Source organism: Eptesicus fuscus, chromosome 8 (genome assembly GCF_027574615.1).
Source record: "Eptesicus fuscus isolate TK198812 chromosome 8, DD_ASM_mEF_20220401, whole genome shotgun sequence".
In the NCBI taxonomy this organism is placed as follows: Eukaryota; Metazoa; Chordata; class Mammalia; order Chiroptera; family Vespertilionidae; genus Eptesicus; species Eptesicus fuscus.
The window spans coordinates 89,159,378-89,176,973 of NC_072480.1; the positions used below are offsets into that span (position 1 = coordinate 89,159,378).

General features: G+C 48.9%; 2 long non-coding RNA genes across 2 annotated transcripts; one reads left to right on the forward strand and one right to left on the reverse strand.

The window, feature by feature from the left end:
* Positions 1-5,265: 5,265 nt before the first annotated feature.
* Positions 5,266-8,728, reverse strand: LOC114233256 (uncharacterized). The gene is made up of 2 exons (XR_003619405.2): positions 8,428-8,728; positions 5,266-5,615 (listed from the first exon to the last, which is right to left on the reverse strand). It is a non-coding gene; the product is annotated as an uncharacterized LOC114233256 (long non-coding RNA).
* Positions 8,729-9,381: 653 nt separating this feature from the next.
* LOC129150118 (uncharacterized) lies at positions 9,382-10,079 on the forward strand. The gene is made up of 2 exons (XR_008556848.1): positions 9,382-9,461; positions 9,641-10,079. It is a non-coding gene; the product is annotated as an uncharacterized LOC129150118 (long non-coding RNA).
* Positions 10,080-17,596: the final 7,517 nt, after the last annotated feature.

Here is a 17,596-nt window from a genome sequence, read left to right on the forward strand (position 1 = left end):
CGAGCAGGGGGGCGTGGCGCGCGGACCCGGCGGGCGGCGCGCGCCCGGGAAGCCCCAGGGGCGGGGCCTGCGGGCGCGGGCGGGGCCGGCGCTGCCAGTGCGCCCGGGACTCCCCCGCACCGCCCGGGGCCGGGTCCCCGGGGGCCGACCGGCTGGCCCCGCCCCTCTCGGAGCCCCTCCTGGCGGAGCGCGCGAGGTCAGATGATGCCCCAGCCGGGCTCTAATTGGCTTTTCCCGAAAGCAGGGCCTGGCTTGTAACTGAACAAAAGCTCCCAGGAGCCCAGATCTCCATCCCCCTCGCCTCCCCGCCGGGCGCCCCCCGCCCGCCCAGGCCGATCTCCTCATTCCTGCTTGGGCTTCCTCAGCGCTCGTCTGCCCGGGCGGTCGGCCCTGTGGGAGGGACGGCGCCCCAAATCGCCGTCCCGCCCCTGACGTACCCGCCCACCCGAGTAAGGACCTGTTCCCTCTTTGGCCCGTGGGGCCTCCCAGTGTAGTGTCCCTGTGGTCGGGTGCCAGGCGGCATTGTCACTAGTTTATGCCCAAGTTACAGATGGGCATGTAGAGGCAGAGGGCCTAGGAATGCACAAAGGCAGTCTGATGACTTTGTGACTCCTGAAGTCTAGAGTCAACCTTGGAAAGAAGGCAACCCAGCCGTGTTCCTGGGGTGACTCCTTCCAGAGGCCGAGGCAGTTTTCCCTGGTGCCAGTTATGGCTGCCTTTCCCATTTAAAATGAACCCCCACTGCCAGGGAGGAAGCCCGCAGATTCCCGAGGTATCAGCTGTACTCCCCGCTTCTCATTAACTGCTCCGAGCTGGCTAAAGGCTATATTTGGGGTTTTTAAAGAGAGAACTCCAGGATCAATGCTTTTCACATGGCTCTCACCTTATCACTACAACCCAAGCAGGGTCTGCAGTTTTGCTGATAGATGTAATACTAGATATGAATAAATATATATTTATGCGCAATAGGTTACTTTTCTTAACTTGCTGTCAGCGAGTTTAAAGCTCTAGGCTGATGCGACTGCTGTTTAAATTCAGAGGAGAAATATTTATAGACTTAATTATAGGGTACTAGATTGTTCATGCTGAAAGTGACTTAGAACTTTTCTTTTTCGAGTGGTTAGAAACAATGGCCCAGAGAGGAAAAGTCATTTGCTTAAAATCACACAGCTCATGTTATACGGAAGTGTTCAAGATCACACCTAACTCTGATTTCACTATTATGTTACCATGTTAGATCTTAGAAATATTTTACATGAGATTTTCAAAATAAGCTACTCAGATGGCATGTTAACCTGAGCATGTTATGTCTGAACCTGGCTGACGCTTAACATCCCTCTTTATGCCGAACCGGCTGTGGGGCTCAGAACTGCTCTGAGTTATATGTGTTTACTTCCGAGGAGATGTAGCTGTATTTCCCCAAAAGGAACCGGGGAAAAGCTAACTGAGGAACCGCGCAGGCTCTGGTTCCCAACAGGGTGCAGAGGCAAACAAGTTTGTCATTCACATCAAATGAAGCAAATCACAGCTAAGACCCAGGAGCAACTCCTCATCATTTCAGGTGGGGAACAGTGGGGTTAATTCATGAGCATGAGCTTGAATCTAATTCTAACCCCCTAAATGACCACCTTCCTTCAAGAAGCGGAAGACTGACGTTAGTCCAACGCCCACATACTCATTGGAGACTTGAAATCATAACTGGTACAACAAGTCTCCATAGGCACAAAAGCATTGACTTTTGTGATGCGTTACCGTCCTTAACAGCAACTTGCCAAATGCGCAATAGTCCATACCCAGTGTGTGTGCATGGCAAGTTACACCAGAAGTAGAAGCTGATGGACATGCATAGCTTTCTTATCAAATATTGTTTACATCAGGTTTTATTGTGGAATGTCCCAGTGTACGGTTCCAAAAAAAAATAATAATAATGTGTCCTTTGGAGTTTCTTTCCCTGATAAATGTGACAACCACATCTGATTCTGGTGTGAAGTAAAAGTGTATCAAACACAAATTACGGTCACGGGAGAGGGGGGAAATGGGACGAGAGGAGGAATCCTGCCGGGCTGTCCTTGGTGCTTGTGAATGGTGATCATTCATGTTTGCTGGTTTATACATTTACATAACTGGTTCTCATTTATGTAACTTATTTATGTAAGAGGCTGTGCTGCACCGTTTCCCTCTGAATCCGGAAGTCTGGGGCAAAACAACCACTGGTTCGATGGCAGTTCGCTCTCCTGTCATTCTGTGCCACCAGCGAGGACATGCACTGCGACGCGACTGCTGTCTGAATTCAGAGGGGAGGGGAAATGAGGACCTCTCGGTTCCTTGTCTAAAACTCGGACTTTGGTCTCTGAGTCACCCAGCAGGCTGCCATGGCGAAGGGAGAAGCCCGTGAAACAGCCCCCAGGGCGGGAGGAAGACGTGGGGTGAAGGGCTCTCTCTCCCCTGTTTTCCTCGGAGCGTGACTGACTTGTTCTTTTCTCACAAAGTAGTAAAATCATGAGGTTTGTATTTCATCCCAGCTTTAATTTTAGTGTTGTCTTCTAAAATAGATCAGTTATGTAAGAGAGTAAGAAGAAAAGCATATCTGTTTCCTAATTTGGAAAATGCTTATCACCATCACAGCCTGCGTAGCCCTGCCCTCCCTCCCCGCCGCCACGCCAGAAGGAGACTTTTCCTGAGTTAAGCTCCTACGAAAGAGGAACGTAGCATGGTGCTTTCCTTGCGCACCGACTAGCTGAAGACGTGTATTTAAAGGCTGAACTTAAGCTTTTAAAGAGCCAAGCAAAATGAGTGTCCTCTTCCTGACTCAATTTGGTAAAATTCTAGTCTGCATAGAAAACAGTAAGGTCTCAAGTGCAATCTGATCAGTCCCCTATCCGGTAGCATATCTATACATCCTGCACAGATGGAAGGGGCTTGAGAGACCGCCTCTCACACCCCTCGTTTATACACCTGAGAACTCCGAGACCAGAGAGGCTGCTGGGTTAACCATAGAAGTCCTGCTGGAGAGGGAATCCAGAGACCTGGGATTGACGGTGTCTCTGCCTCTCTACCTGCGGGGAAGTCACCTGAGCAAAACTGAGGGAACTGGAACTCTCAGGTGCTCTGCCTCTGGAGCCAAGCCCTAGGGGTTTGTTTGAACACAATGAGAGGAGGCAGAGAGTCTGGCAACGCGATACCTGATGAGACTGTAACAGCAGAAGGTGAAGGCTGGGACGAGAAGAGGAGGGTATCAGGAAGCACACTGTGTGGGTGCACACCCAGCCCTGTCCAGAGGAGGGGGCACCGATCTCTCAGACGTGAACGTTTTCAGTTACTGGACAGGGATCCCCCCAACACACACACACACACACACACACACACACACACACACACACACACACATACCTCCTTGCCCCCACTGTAAATCTGTGAGAAGCTGGTGGAAAACCTGGGGGGGTGGGGGGGTGTTATATAACTTGGGCATTTGTGGGGAAGTTTATATAAGATGCTAAAAATACAGTATATGATTGCTATAATGGTGTTCTAAGTTAAAAGCCCTAATGAGGACAACCTGAGTAGGTTAAACAGAGGTGATGCTGAGTAGGTGTCTAAACCCAAATGCTTGCGATGGCTACTGTGTATGGAACCAAGTCCAGTTTACTACTCACTATTAAAACGTTCTCTGTTACTCCTGTGGGGAACGCCGTCAGAATGCTCAAGGGCACTACCCTTACCAAGGGCACCACGCTTAACTCTTCTAATACTCTGAAGAATCCAGAAGCACTAAGTATGTAACCCATATTGTATTTTATTGGTAGGCAAATTGATAAAAGGAGTGCATTTCTCGGTATCAGGCCGCTAAAAAGGAATGGGCATAGGAATAAATCCCACAGAATAAAGGATTCTGAGAATTGACTATATATGCATTCCCCTGGCATTCTCTATCCTCCTCCCTGTGCCCTGACCTAACCCTTAGCACTTATTGTCACCTGACATTGTGTGTGTGTGTGTGTGTGTGTGTGTGTGTGTGTGTGTGTGTGTGTGTGTGTGTTTTCTGTCCTCTAGAATGTAAGCTCCTTGAGAGCTGGGGTTTCTGCCCATCTTGTTCTCTGATCTGACTCCAGCACCCAGGGCCCTGAGAAGACACTAGATGATCATTGTTGAATGAGTCACACACACATTAATGGTATCACCTGATATTCTTCATTCTTGCTAGTGACAAAAACCTATTACCATTAACACACTAGGACAGTTTATCTTCTTCACCTCTCCCCGCTTTCTCTCATACTGCCCGTCGGGTCAACTAGAAAATCCTTCAGGTTCTGCCTTCAGAACATATCTAAAATCTGACCTCTTCTCATTGTTTTCTCCATCACCCTGGCCCAAGCCACCAGCATCTCTCCTCAAAAAGTAGTACAACCGGTTTTGACATTCTTTAGGTAAGAGAAGTAATTTTGCAATTGGCAATAGATATAAAGTTATATTCAGCAAAATATACATGTATGTACATCTGTATATATAAACCAAGAAAAAAGAAATATAACAGTTTTCACATAGCAAATAAAGCTTTTGTATTTTGAAAATTATAAAGCAGCTCTAGCCAGTTTTCTCAGTGGTTAGAGCTTCAGCCTTTGGACTGAAGTGTCTTGGGTTCAATTCTGGTCAAAGGGCATGTACCTCGGTTCCAGAATTGATCCCCAGCCCAGTAGGGATGTGTGCAAGAGGCAACCAATGTGTCTCTCTCACATTGATGTTTCTCTCTGTCTCACCCTCTCCCTTCCACTCTCTCTAAAAATCAATGGAGGAAAACATAAAAATAAAAAATCAATGGAAAAAGTATCCTCAGGTAAGGATTTTTTAAAAAGAAAATTATAAAGCAATAATTGGATAGAATCTACATTATGATTACTATTGTCATATAGAAATGCTTGCTAGACTCCTGAGAATATCAGAAAGTCTTTGACGATTTGAGAAGATTTTGTGGGATGCCTATATGAGCCAAAAAAATCTTCGAGTCATCCTCAACTCCGCTCTTTCTTGCACACTTCACATATGCGAGGCCAGAAAATGCTTTTGGTTCTACCTCAGAATATATCCAGAATCTCACCCCATCTCACTTCTCCCCTGCACCACCCTGGTCCGAGCCACCAGTCGCATTTTCAGCTGGATTACCACAATAGCCTTCTAATGGGCCTCTGTTTTTATCATTACACCCTGCATTCTGTTATCCGCAGAGCAACCAGGTTAATGTACCCTAAAAAGACCATCTTACATCTCATCTCAAGCAGACCCTTTTTATAACGAGAAGAAAAGTGTAGGGAAAGGGTTTGGGATTCAGAAGAAAGCAGGTAAGGGGTCTGACATTCAGGGGAAAAGGTTAACCAGACAAAAGCTGCAGTCTGGTGATTTTCTGAGCATCCCCTCCTCTGCTGACCCCTGAGTCTTCATCTGCTTCCTGGGCTGCGGTCCTCCTCTCCCTGGAGCACAATGGCTCAGATACTGTCTTGGTCACTTGCAGTGCATCTTGGTCCCTTGCAGTCCTCCTGGGGCACAAAGGTCGAATTGCTTGTGGATCTCCTGAAGTCAGGGCAAGTCCAGGGGTACACTCCAGTCCCTGGAACAATAGCTTCCTACATGCATTAATTACCAAGCCTATTAACTATACGTCTAAAGTTAAAATTTTTAATATTGTTTTGTTTTGTTTTTGGGTGTGTTTTGTTGTTGTTGTTGTTAGTTTGTTTGTTAATCCTCATCCGAGGATATTTTCCCATTGATTTTCAGAGAGAATGGAAGGGAGGGGGAAGAGACAGAGAGAGAAACATCGATGTGAGAGAGATACATCAATTGGTTGCCTACTGTACCAGGGCCGGGGATTGAGCCTGCAACTGAGGTACGTGCCCTTGACCAGAACCGAACCTGGGGCCCTTCCGTCCGAGGGTTGACACTCTACCCCCTGAACCAAACCGGCCAGGACTAAAATTTTTAACTTTGTGAGTTTCCCATCATTTTAAGCAAGTGTAAAAATGATGGGCACTAAAATACTACTAAGGAAAGTCAAACTCTATTGAACTTAGTCAAGAAAAACAATGATGCTTTCCCATGACCCAGCCTTTGATATTTCTGTCAATAAGAGAACACGGGGTTGGATGGTCCAGGAGTCTAACCCAGTAAGATAGTTCCCATATTCTTAGTTCCCACCGACTTCTTATAGCATAGTAAGGGGCTAGGGAAATTCCAAGGCAAACAGAATAGGGAAACTAAGACTAGAGATAGTTAAACAGCAGCTTGCAGCCACCTAGTAAATCCTATCTTCCCTAAACCAAGGACACTTACAAGTAGGTTTGCACTTCTCATCCCCATCCAAAGGGTAAATAGCTTAAATCACCCTACTCAGGGAGACAGATAACAGAAATCCAGTTAGTGCCATTTACCAACCACAGCCAAGGACAGACACATCCTATATAATAAAAGCCTAATATGCTAAGTGTCTGGTCGTCCGTTCAACCAATCAAAGCATAATATGCTAATGATATGCTAAAGTCGCTCAACCACTCACTATGATGTGCACTGACCACCAGGGGGCAGATGCTCTGACCAGTAGGTTAGCTTGCTGCTGGGGTCCGGCCAATCGGGACTGAGCAAGACGGGCTAGACATGCCCTGGAGCCCTCCCTCGGTCCCTCTCTGGCTGGCCAACCTCCCACATCCCTCCCTGGCCCTGATCATGCACCGGTGGGGTCCTTCGGCCTGGCCTGTGCCCTCTCCTTGCAATCCAGGACCCCCCGGGGGATGTGGCAGAGCCAGTTTCGGCCCGATCCCACAGGCATAAAAGGTTAATATGCAAATCGACTGAATGGCAGAATGACCGGTCGCTATGACGTGCACTGACCACCAGGGGGCAGACGCTCAACACAGGAGCTACCCCTGGTGGTCAGTGTGCTCCCAGAGGGGGAGCGCCTCTAAGTCAGAAACCGGGCTCATGGTTGGTGAGTGCAGCCGCGATGGCGGGAGCCTCTCCCGCCTCCATGGCAGCGCTAAGGATGTCGGACTGCCAGACTGCAAAAGGGTGCAGGCTGGGCTGAGGGTCCCCCTCTCCCCCCCCTCAGCACCCGGCCTCTAGTTAAGAGAATAAATCTCATTTGGGCACATCAGCATAAAGCTGATGAGTATTCTATCAATCTGCCCCTACTTAGGGGAGCTAAATTCCCAGCCCCCAAAACCCCTGGAAATGAAGGTCCCAGGGAGCACGACCTGGTGCCATTCCCTGCCCCCTCTCCTTCCCACAGGCACCTACCCCCTTACCTTTAAGGGACCCCCTGAGACTTGCAACCAGGAGAGAAAGCACTTTCTATGGGACAGGATTCATTTGTCCTTGTTTCACTGAACTAAGTATGTTTTTGCTGCAGTCAATAAATTCTTGCTTGCTTTTTTACACTTTGTTTCTTGATTGAAATCTTTCCCTCAAGGAACAGCCCTAGCCGGTTTTGCTCAGTGGATAGAGCGTTGGCCTGCAGACTGTAGGGTCCCAGGTTCGATTCCGGTCAAAAGCACATGCCAAGGTTTCAGGCTCAATCCCCACTAGGGGGCATGCAGGAGACAGCCAATCAATGATTCTCTCTCATCATTGATGTTTCTATCTCTCTCTCCCTCTCCCTTCCTCTCTGAAATTAATAAAAATATATATTTTTTTAAAAAGTAGAAGTCAAGAACAGAGGTCTCTTCATCTCGCCGGTAACAAACTTCCTGTGAAACCAAATTGCAAACACATAAATGACTTTGAATGAAATGCCTTATAATCAGAGATGAGGACTAGAGCTCTCAGCAAGTGTGAAGCCATATTGGAGTGCATGTGTCAGTTTATGGTGACCCTTCTCACTCCTGGCTGACTAGCTCACATGACTCTCCGGAATTCTGGAAACTAACTTAACCTGGTTCCTACCTCGGTCTTTGTGAAAATTCAGGACCCGAGACTCCTTTCTTAGGTGACAATACTGCTTATGCGGTGTGGAGGGAGCCAAAGCTTCCCCCAAGTCCATTTATTCCAGGGTCACTTTGCTACACGTGCCCTTGGCCAGGGAGGGTTTGTTGATCCAGGTACCACCATCTCTTTTCCCTCAATTACATCAACTGGGGCCTGAAGAAATGAGGTCCTGTCCCGTAGAAAGTGCTTCTCCAAATTTAGATCAAACCTTTCAGAGCAGAAGAGGCATTTCAAGTAACTTAACAGCTCCATTTTTGTTTCCCCTAAACTTGCTGCATGCAGCCAAGTTATCTGGCTCCAAACAAAACTAGATAGCTCCAATGTAGCCAGCAAGAGCTGAGTTTACTAAGCTTTTATCTATATCAGTTTACATAAACAACTCGCTTCAAAGAATGTTTTGGAATTGTTAATAGGATAAATCAGACTTGTTTTGTGTCTATCTGGGAAAGTAGAGCCACTTACATGCATGAGAAAAGGTTGCCACAGCCCAGATGGAGTCAGATGGAGTGAGTTGAAGGACACTAGGTTGCTTACAACGAGGCCCCAAACTGTCTTTCCCAGAGGTAGCCCCTGGATTCTCTGTACTCCGGGCCAAGTATCTCCAACTCTGTATGATGAAGGGGTTGTAATATGTAATTTCTACAGTCCCTTCCGGCTCACAGAGCCTGTAATTTCTGAACAAACACATCCCTGCCTTTTGATAACTTTGTAGTGGAAAGTCCAGCAGTTAGGGCCCATAGTGAAATCTTTAATTTTGTAATTAACCCCCGCCCCCCGCTGCTGCCCACCCCACCCCCACCCCCTAGGTGGGCCATTCCCAGTGGTTTCAGTGTCTAGGCATCACCCCCCCCCCCGCTACACCCCCCTCCTTTGGGCAGGGTCCCTGTGTTTCGAGGGGCGGGGTTGAATGGTGTCCTTACCCTGAGTGGGCGGCTGTCGGTGACAGGGACAAAGGGCGGAGTGATGCGCTAGGACTAGGTCACAATGGGCGGTAGAGGGTTAAAAGTGGCTTAGGTGGAGGCTCAGGGGAAGGCAGGCACCTGGGGATCTCAGCCAGGTGGAGGGCCAGGGGGGCCCATGGACCGCCTTGCCCGGTCTAGTGGGCGCAATCGGGATCCACAGGGCTGAGTGGTGGGTAATCGGTGCCGGATCCCTTCCTAGCTGTCCCTGCCCCAGTACTTAGAGCAAAGGGGAAAGGAAAGGGGGGCCGGGAGGGACGGGGGGGGGGGGGGGGGGGGGAGACGGGCTGCGAAGATGGAAGCTCAGCCACCTGCCAGGGAGGCCTGGGGAGGCAGACCAGGTGGGTGAGCGAGGTGTGGAGGAGGCTCCCAGAGCCGTCATAAAAGGCAGCCACGAGCAGCGAATCTGTTACCTTATTACACAGTCTGTTACCTTATTCCCAGGGGAGAGCGGGGTGAGGTGAGCATGTTTACCTCCATGGGGAAACGCAGCAAGAGCTGTCCAGGTGCGGTAGGCAGAGCAAGGACAGGCGCCAGGTACAGAAGGTCACCAGGGGGGAAAGCCCCAGGTGCCTAGCACCCAACAATTATAGGGTGGGACCTGGCCCCTAGGGTTACCTTTCCTCCCCTAGCCTATTGCTGGTCATGCCGTTTGGACCCCCTGACCTTTCCTCCCTAGAGATAACATCTGGGCTTCTGGGGTATTTCTGTTTCAGGCCCAGAAAAGCAGCAAAACCAGGTCAGCGACACCAAGGCTGACCTCGGGACCAAGTGCATTGACTAATAGCCCCTGCCCTGGCTCCCACCCATCAATCAGTGGAGACCACCATCCTGAAAGGACACACGTGGAAAACTGATGAGTATTTCATTGAGATCTTTCCCTGGGACCTCCCCTAAAATCTCCACCCTTACAACCCTTAGGAGGAGGACCCAGCCATGCTGCTTTCCTTCCCTGAGCATGCCCCCTTGCCCCCCACCCTTTCCCTTCCCCCTCCCTCTCCCTATCTCCTCAGTGGCATCACCTGTACCTTCCTCACTTCTAAGCTACAAGGGCCCTTCCTTCACCTCTATAACTTGTTTCCTAAGCCCACTTCTTCTACAAATTACTTACTTCACCTCTGTGACTTTCCAAATAAATGTTCTCTTATGGTTTGAGTCTCGGTTCTGAATTCTTTCCTAGCCAGAACTCAAGTATGAAGGTTAGTGAACCCAGGGCCCCCCGTCTGACCCCACTGGTCTAACACCTGGTGCCATCCTTGCCGCTGCCAATACAGCAAAGTGTGCTATGTTCAAGAGTGCACTGAGAATGACTTTACCTAGATCAGCAAAAGGGAGGTGACCTTGAGCCTCGTTTCCACCAGCTCCTGCCTCGCAATACCTGATACTGTGCTCCTGGCCCAAACAGCTGCGTACTGTGAGAGTCTGCCAGATGTGGCCGAGACACCCAGGAAGGGGCCGCAGGCCGACAGAGACCTTGGAGCTAACCAGGCAGCTTCTCTTGGTTTGTAAAGATAGCCATCCACACTCATGGGAAACAAGAGTCCCGCCTAAAACTTGGAAGAGCGTTTACCTTCAGCTGTGTCCCCTTCAGATGGAAGAGATCGTTTTGTTCATGGAAAATCTTGTTTATACACCTCTTCCCTCCTCCCCTCCCTGCCCCCAGACCACTGGTGGACGCTTACAGCTGTACCCAGGCCATCCCAGGTGAGCACACAAAAGGCATTCCCGTGTTTGAGGCTTAGCCCAGTCGCCATGGAGCACCAAGGAGAAGGGGATCGCCATGAAGCCAGCATCAAGAGCCTCCTCATGACCCAGCTGGCGTGGCTCAGAGATTGAGCATTGACCTATGAACCAGGAGGTCAGAGTTTGATTCCTGGTTGGGGCACATGCCTCAGTTTTGGGATCAATCCCTAGTAAGGGGTGTGCAGAAGGCAGCCAATCAATGATTCTCTCTCATCATTGATGTTTCTATCTCTCTCCCTCTCTGAAAAAAAAAAAAATATATATATATATATATATAATAATAGACAAATATGCAAATTGACCGCACATTTGCTACACCTAAGCCACGCCCACCAGCCAAGCCACGCCCACCAACCAATCAGGACGAGTATGCAAATTGCCCCAACAAAGATGGCGGCTAATTTGCATATCAAGACAGCGTCCAAAGAAGCCAACAGCTGCAGAAGGGAGTAAAGCTTCGAAGAAGCAAGCAAGCCGCGGGGGGGGGGGGGGGGGGGGGGGGGGAGGAGGAGAAGAGAAGAGAAGGGCGGGGCCGGGGGAGAAGGGAAACGAGGGCGGGCTGGAGGAGAAGGTGAGGCGGGTGATAAAGGCGGAGCAGAGGCGGGGCCGGGGGCAAAGGGAAACGAGGGCGGGCTGGAGGAGAAGGTGAGGCGGGCGAACAAGGGAGGAACGGAGGCGGGGTAGAGTGCAGCAGGAAATCCTATTGCAGGATATATACACACTAGCTTTCCAATAGTGTGTATATATATATATATATATATATATATATATATATATACACACACACTATTGGAAAGCTAGTGTGTATATATATATATATATATATATATATATATATATAATTTTTTAATATTTTTAAAGAGCCTCCTCATGGTCCCTGAGGTGTTTGGGGCACCTCTTCCCATTATGCTGAGGGGGAGGCCATGCAGGGCCACACGGGAACAGAGTGAGCAAACAGGCTGTGGGAGGCAGGCTTTGTAGTATCAGGGGAGTGAAGTGACATCTAGTTTCCCCGGAGGATGTGATCGTCCCTCCTGCACGAACTGTGTTCATGGAAACGCACTCCCCAACACACCTGCAGTGCCTGATGAAGGGGCAGCAGTGGCAGTAACCAGCACAACAGCAGGTGCTGTGGACATGGAGGCGACCGAACCTACAGGCTTGGCACACAAATCCAGCACCGGCAGGAGTGGCCCTCATGGGCCAGCAGGAACAGAGCCAGCACATCCATGGCAGGTTCTTCTCTGGCGTCCTCAGAGGTCTTCGCACAGTTGGAGCCAGTGCTGGCCTCAGGCGCATACTCCCAGCAGGAGCTGCTGGTGCCTCCCCAGAGGGCAGCACGTGGGTAGTGATAGCGAGAGCAGAGCCAGCCAGCCTGTTGTGGAAACAGGTATAGGTACCATAGCAGGACCTCTCGCTCAGCCTGGCAGAGTGAAGGCTACACGGTGAACGTGACAGAAGCTACTGCGTGTCCCAACCCAAGGCTGAAGTCCAGGGGAGACGGGATAAGGACAGAATTCCCACCAGAAATCATACCCAATATCATAGGGCTGGGGAGGACAAGTCAACCCTAAGATCATCATCCTTCTCCTTGGCCTGCAGCACTAGGGGAGAAGAAAAGGAGAAAGTTCCAGGGGTCTAGGACACAACTCCTCCCCCACGGAAACACCAGCCTCAGCCCGACCACAAAGGAGTCTATTTTTTTTTTTTAATTAAGGCCCAATATTATTTGTTGCCTTGACAAGTGGAGAGCCCTGAATGTCCTAATGGCATTGCCCCTCCTCACCCTGCACCTATGGATAAGGTCCGTAGCCAAATAACCCTCCTTACCAAGGAAACCACAGGCAGTTCCTGCTTATCCTGCAAGGGGGCGTTTCAGTTCCCTGCCAGCCGTGGAATTACTCCAACAAGCCAATCACATCCTCCGGGGAAACTACAGGTCCCTTCACTCTCCTGATACTACCAAGACTGCCTCCCACAGCCTGTGTCTGTTCACTCTATTCCTCTATGGCCATGCGTGGCGTGCACTGTCCTCCCCTGGGTTGTGAGCGTATGTGACAAACTGCTGGGAACCTCATCTGTCACGGGTGCCACCCCCATAACTTTAGGGCAGGAATCCTTCCCTGGTCAGTGGGATGCACAGGAGGTGGTTAAAACATGTTTTATCCACACCGAAATAGAATAGTTGTTAAAATAAAATAGATTCCTATGTGATTGAATAAAATAAGCTTGTGTGATTTTCAGAACACATTAGAAATTAGGTGGTTTTTCACCAGTACCAAGACAGTCAAAAAACACGATCTACTTGCATATTTTCTTTTTATCATAACCTCTCCTTGTGTGAGGGGCAAAAATAAAATATTGGGGACTAGCTATGGTTATGGGAAATATTAATCCTGCTCTGTTAACCATGATTGTCTTGTGTTGGTTAAAGAAAGGACATTCTGACCTGGCTGGGAGTTGTACACCCCCAGACCCTGGGAGTCAACCTTGGACCTGGGAATCAACCTTGGAACCATTTCATTCAAGAACTGCCTATCATCATGGGAAAAGTAACAACCTTGTTGCCCAAACAATGGAGTCCCACCCCAGCTTCCTACTTCCATGCCTGTAATCCCTATTTCCCCGTGCAATCTTTGTCCTACCCTATATAAGCAGTTGGCTTATGGAAGTTGCACAGCAGATTTTTTTATTATTTTTTTTTATTGTTTAAAGTATTACATGTAGTAGTACATATATCTCCTTTTTTTTCCCCATTGACCTTCCCCCAGCCTCCCCTACCCCCATGCACAGCAGATTTTTGTGGATGACCTGCTGCTCTCCCATACTGCCAGCAGTATTGTAATAAAGGTTCATATATGATTCAACCCTGTCTCTGATTAATTGGCTCAAGTAGTGACAGGCAGCAAGGACCCATTGATTGCCCGATTACACTTGTGATAGACTGGCCATAAAAATACAAGTAGTTGGCCAGTTGCACAGTATCTGAGATGGCCACCGCTGATCATGGCCACAGCAAGCCCCGAAATTAGTCAATGTTGGGAGAAGGAGGAAGTCACCATTTCTCAGGAAGCAAACCAGGTAAATACAAGAAACAAGGCCTTCCCCAAATTTATGTATGTGCGAGTTAGGAGCGTGACCAACATCTTTGTTTCCTGGACCAAAGATAAGAGCTAAGCTCCCAAGGTTCCTGCAGGACATCAGACAGTATGGCTCCGGAAGAAAGATGGGAGTGGGGAAGCAGGGAAGAGAGGGGAGGTATCATCAAGTCACTGTTCTCACCCAATTGCATACGGCAAATCGGGGCACAGGGGCCCTACACAATGTCTCCCCAGGAATGATTTCCTCCTCCCAGCACCAGGAGGCAGGCAATAAAGGCCCAGGCAGGCTGTGTAAAATCATGTTCGGTAAAGGAAGACCTGGAAAATGAGGCCAGCAAGTCACAGGGAAGAGGCCTTTGACCCACTGAAGGCAGCCCTGTGGTTGGGTGACTGCCTCTGATGGTGGGTGTGACGGTACCTTCAGAGAGCTGCCCTGAAGGCCATAAATCCTTGTTTGCATATCATCAAGTGCAACTAGGTGTTCTATTATCAAACCAGCTGCCATTTATTAGCTTGATTATCAAACTAGCTGCCATTTATTAGCTACTATGTGCCACACACAAATACATTATCTCCTTTAATTCACTTAATAACTTTTTGAGATGGGTACTACATTTTACTAATGAGGAAATGCACTATCTTATTCAAAGTTGTGCAGCTTATAAGAGGTGGAGTCTAAATTCAAACCAAGAGTCAAGGTTTTTAACAGCCGGTACGAGCAGCAGCTGCCGGGCCCAATCACCCCTGAGGGCTTCTCCACCTCCCCCTGCTCCTGAGGGGCAATCAGGGCAGCAGCCACGGCTCGCACCCACTGATGGAGCTGGCCCTGCTCACACCCTCTGCTAGCACCGGCCCCAATCACTTCCCACCATCAGTATGTTGGCAGAGGAGTGGGGGCAGGGGGGAAGGAGGCTATGGTAGGAGGGGCCTGGCAGGGGCTCGGAGGATGGGCAGAGACCCGCCCCTGTGCCCACCTCAGCCTTTCGGCGCACAGTTCCTTTCAAGGTGCACGAATTCGTACACTGGGCCCCTAGTCTAACATAAATGTCTCCTCCCAGATACAAGTCATTTCTTGGGTAGTTTCTTGTCTTAGAGTAAAGCACTTCCACCTACTTGTAATCAAATAGTCACACATTCCTCTGAGAGTCCACGTTAGAAGGAAATTCAACATCTAAAAGAGCATTCATTCATAAAAGATCTTACTGTATCTCAGAGGCTAAAGATAGTTTAAATTGACAACCTAAAAATAAAAAGCCAAAGTGCAAGGCAACAAGCATTTATTTGAGCTAAAAAGGAAAAGCTATTTGGAAAGTGCTGATTCGGGCAGAAACCCAGTGTTCTGATTAGGAGACAAGGGCAAAAGGTATTTTTGAGGAAGGGAAAGGGAACAATTACATCAATAAAAGGAAGGCATTTTTATTGGTTCAGATAAGTTAACATAGTGTTGCTAATTCTAAACTATGCTTTTCATTTTTGTAATATCTGCTTTGTGCTTTTTCCTTAGAAACAGTTCTTTGGGACTTGATGTTGCTTTAGGCCCAGTCCAAAGGTTGCTTTGTTTTAAAATTCTAAAGATTTGAGGCATAAGATGTGCCAGGCAGTCCCTCTGGGATGGCAACTCCGACTCCATTTCAAAGCGGATATATATGTGTGTATATATATATATATATATATATATATATATATATATATACACACACACACACACACATATACACACACACTAATATATATATATATATATATATATATATATATATATATATATATAAAACATTTCCCTCTTTGATTGTGATATTTTGTTGAAAACACCACTGATCAATTATTAGAATGTAGCACTGATCAGTTATTAAAAGCATAGCTGGTCCTTCATTGTCAGGAAGGCTCATTCTGGTGTGTCACGTCCCAGGTTGGAAGGAAAGTCATTTTCATTTTTCCTAGAAGCCTTAGGCCATATTTGAGCAGAACAGGGAAGGCTTCACCATGAGGTGTCTTTAAGGGAAAAAAGCTATAGTTTCTTGAGATTTCTCATGCGAAGTCTCATAGATCTTGTTAGGGTTTTGGCCAGTGACTCAGGCTGTGAAAGAATTCACAACTAAAAGAAAAGACACAGAGAGGAAGTTTGTTTTACTTCCCTGAAGGGAAAGGACCAGTGCATTGCTAATCAATACAGAGTCAAGAAACAAAACGTGGCTCCCCCTTTTAAAGCCTTGGCAGCTATTGCTAGGTGACAAGGAAGAGAGGATTTGGGGGCAGAAATTGAGCAGACATCAGTGGTGATGTCTTTGAAAAGTTTGTTTGCTGTTTAGGAGGCAGTCCAGGCAGATGTCCTAGGGAGGTGTCTTTATCAGCAACTTCGCAAGCCTGTGAAACATTCTTAGAGCGAAAGTTTCGAAGAGTTCGAAGGGCGGGGGCAGCTTGGGTATGAAAGGGAGGGAATAGAGCACTTCTACTAACTAGAAATTTTCTGGCGCTGATTTCCCCGGAGTAATTAAAACCTCAGGGAGGCCCACGCTTTATCTGCTCTGTGGATACAGTGTTGGCCTGCAGACTGAAGGGTCCCAGGTTTGATTGTGGTCAAGGGCACAGACCTCGTACCTCAATTGCAGACTTGATCCCTGGCCCTGGTAGGGGCATGTGCGGGTTGATGTGTTCATCAATGTTTCTCTCTCTGTCTCTCCCACTCCCTTCCACTGTCGAAAAAAAAAAAGAAAGAAAAGGAAAAATACCCTCCAATGAGGATTAACAAAAAAGAAAGAGGGCTTCGGAGTGGTTAAAAGAATGGCTAGTAGTTTTGGGGAGAAGCTCAGGCAAAAGCCAGACACCAGGGGAATGCAGAGGGGCCCCTCAAAGGAGAGACTTGGGTTCCTCTCCAAGGCCTCTGGCTCCAAAGGCTCCTAGTCATGCTTGAGGTGAGCCTTTCTTTTTTTTTTTAAATATATTTTTATTAACTTCAGAGATGGAGAGAGAGAAAGAGAGAGAGAGAAACATCAATGGTGAGAGAGAATCATTGATTGGCTGCCTCTTCCATACTGGGGATCAAGCCCACAACCCAAGCATGTGCCCTGATCAGGAATCAAACCGTGACCTCCTGGTTCATAAGTGGAAGCTCAACCACTGAGCCACGCCAGCTGGGCTGAGGTGAGCCTTTCTAATAGACTAGAGGCCCGGTACATGAAAATTCATGCACTGGACGGGGGAGTCCCTCAACCCGGCCTGCCCCCTCTCATAGTCCGGGAGCCCTCAGGGGCGGGAGGCGACCTGGTGATCAGGGGATGGCAACGCCCCCATCACACCTCTGCTGCTGCCACTGTTGGCAGTGCAAGCCTCGGCTGGCCCTGGTTACCTGAGCCTTGGGCAGCCCTGGGCGCCTGGGCAGCACCATCCAAGGCTTGCCTGCGCCTTGGGCCGGCCCTGGGCGGCTGGGGGGCTGAGGGGACTGGGGGACTCTGGAGGCAGGCACACGGCACAGCCGGACCCACCTGAGGGCAGGCCGGCCCTGCCGGGTGCCTGCTGCCCCGGTGGGGCTGAGGGGACTGGGCTCCGCCATCTTGTGGCTGTGGGCGCCGCCATTTTTGAGGGTGTGACAATCAATTAGCATATTCCCTCCTTATTGGCTGTGGGTGTCGCCATCTTTGTGAGGGCATGGTGGTCAATTAGCATATTTCCTCTTTATTAGATAGGATACTTGCCCAGCCCAGCCTGGGCTGGCAGCCTGCCAAGGTGAGTCAGGTGTCACCCATTTCTTGATGAGTTTCACCTCCTCACCTCGGAAGTGGTTTTCCAGGAAGTCACTGAGACGAGAGTCTGTGGGTAGAACCAGGGCCT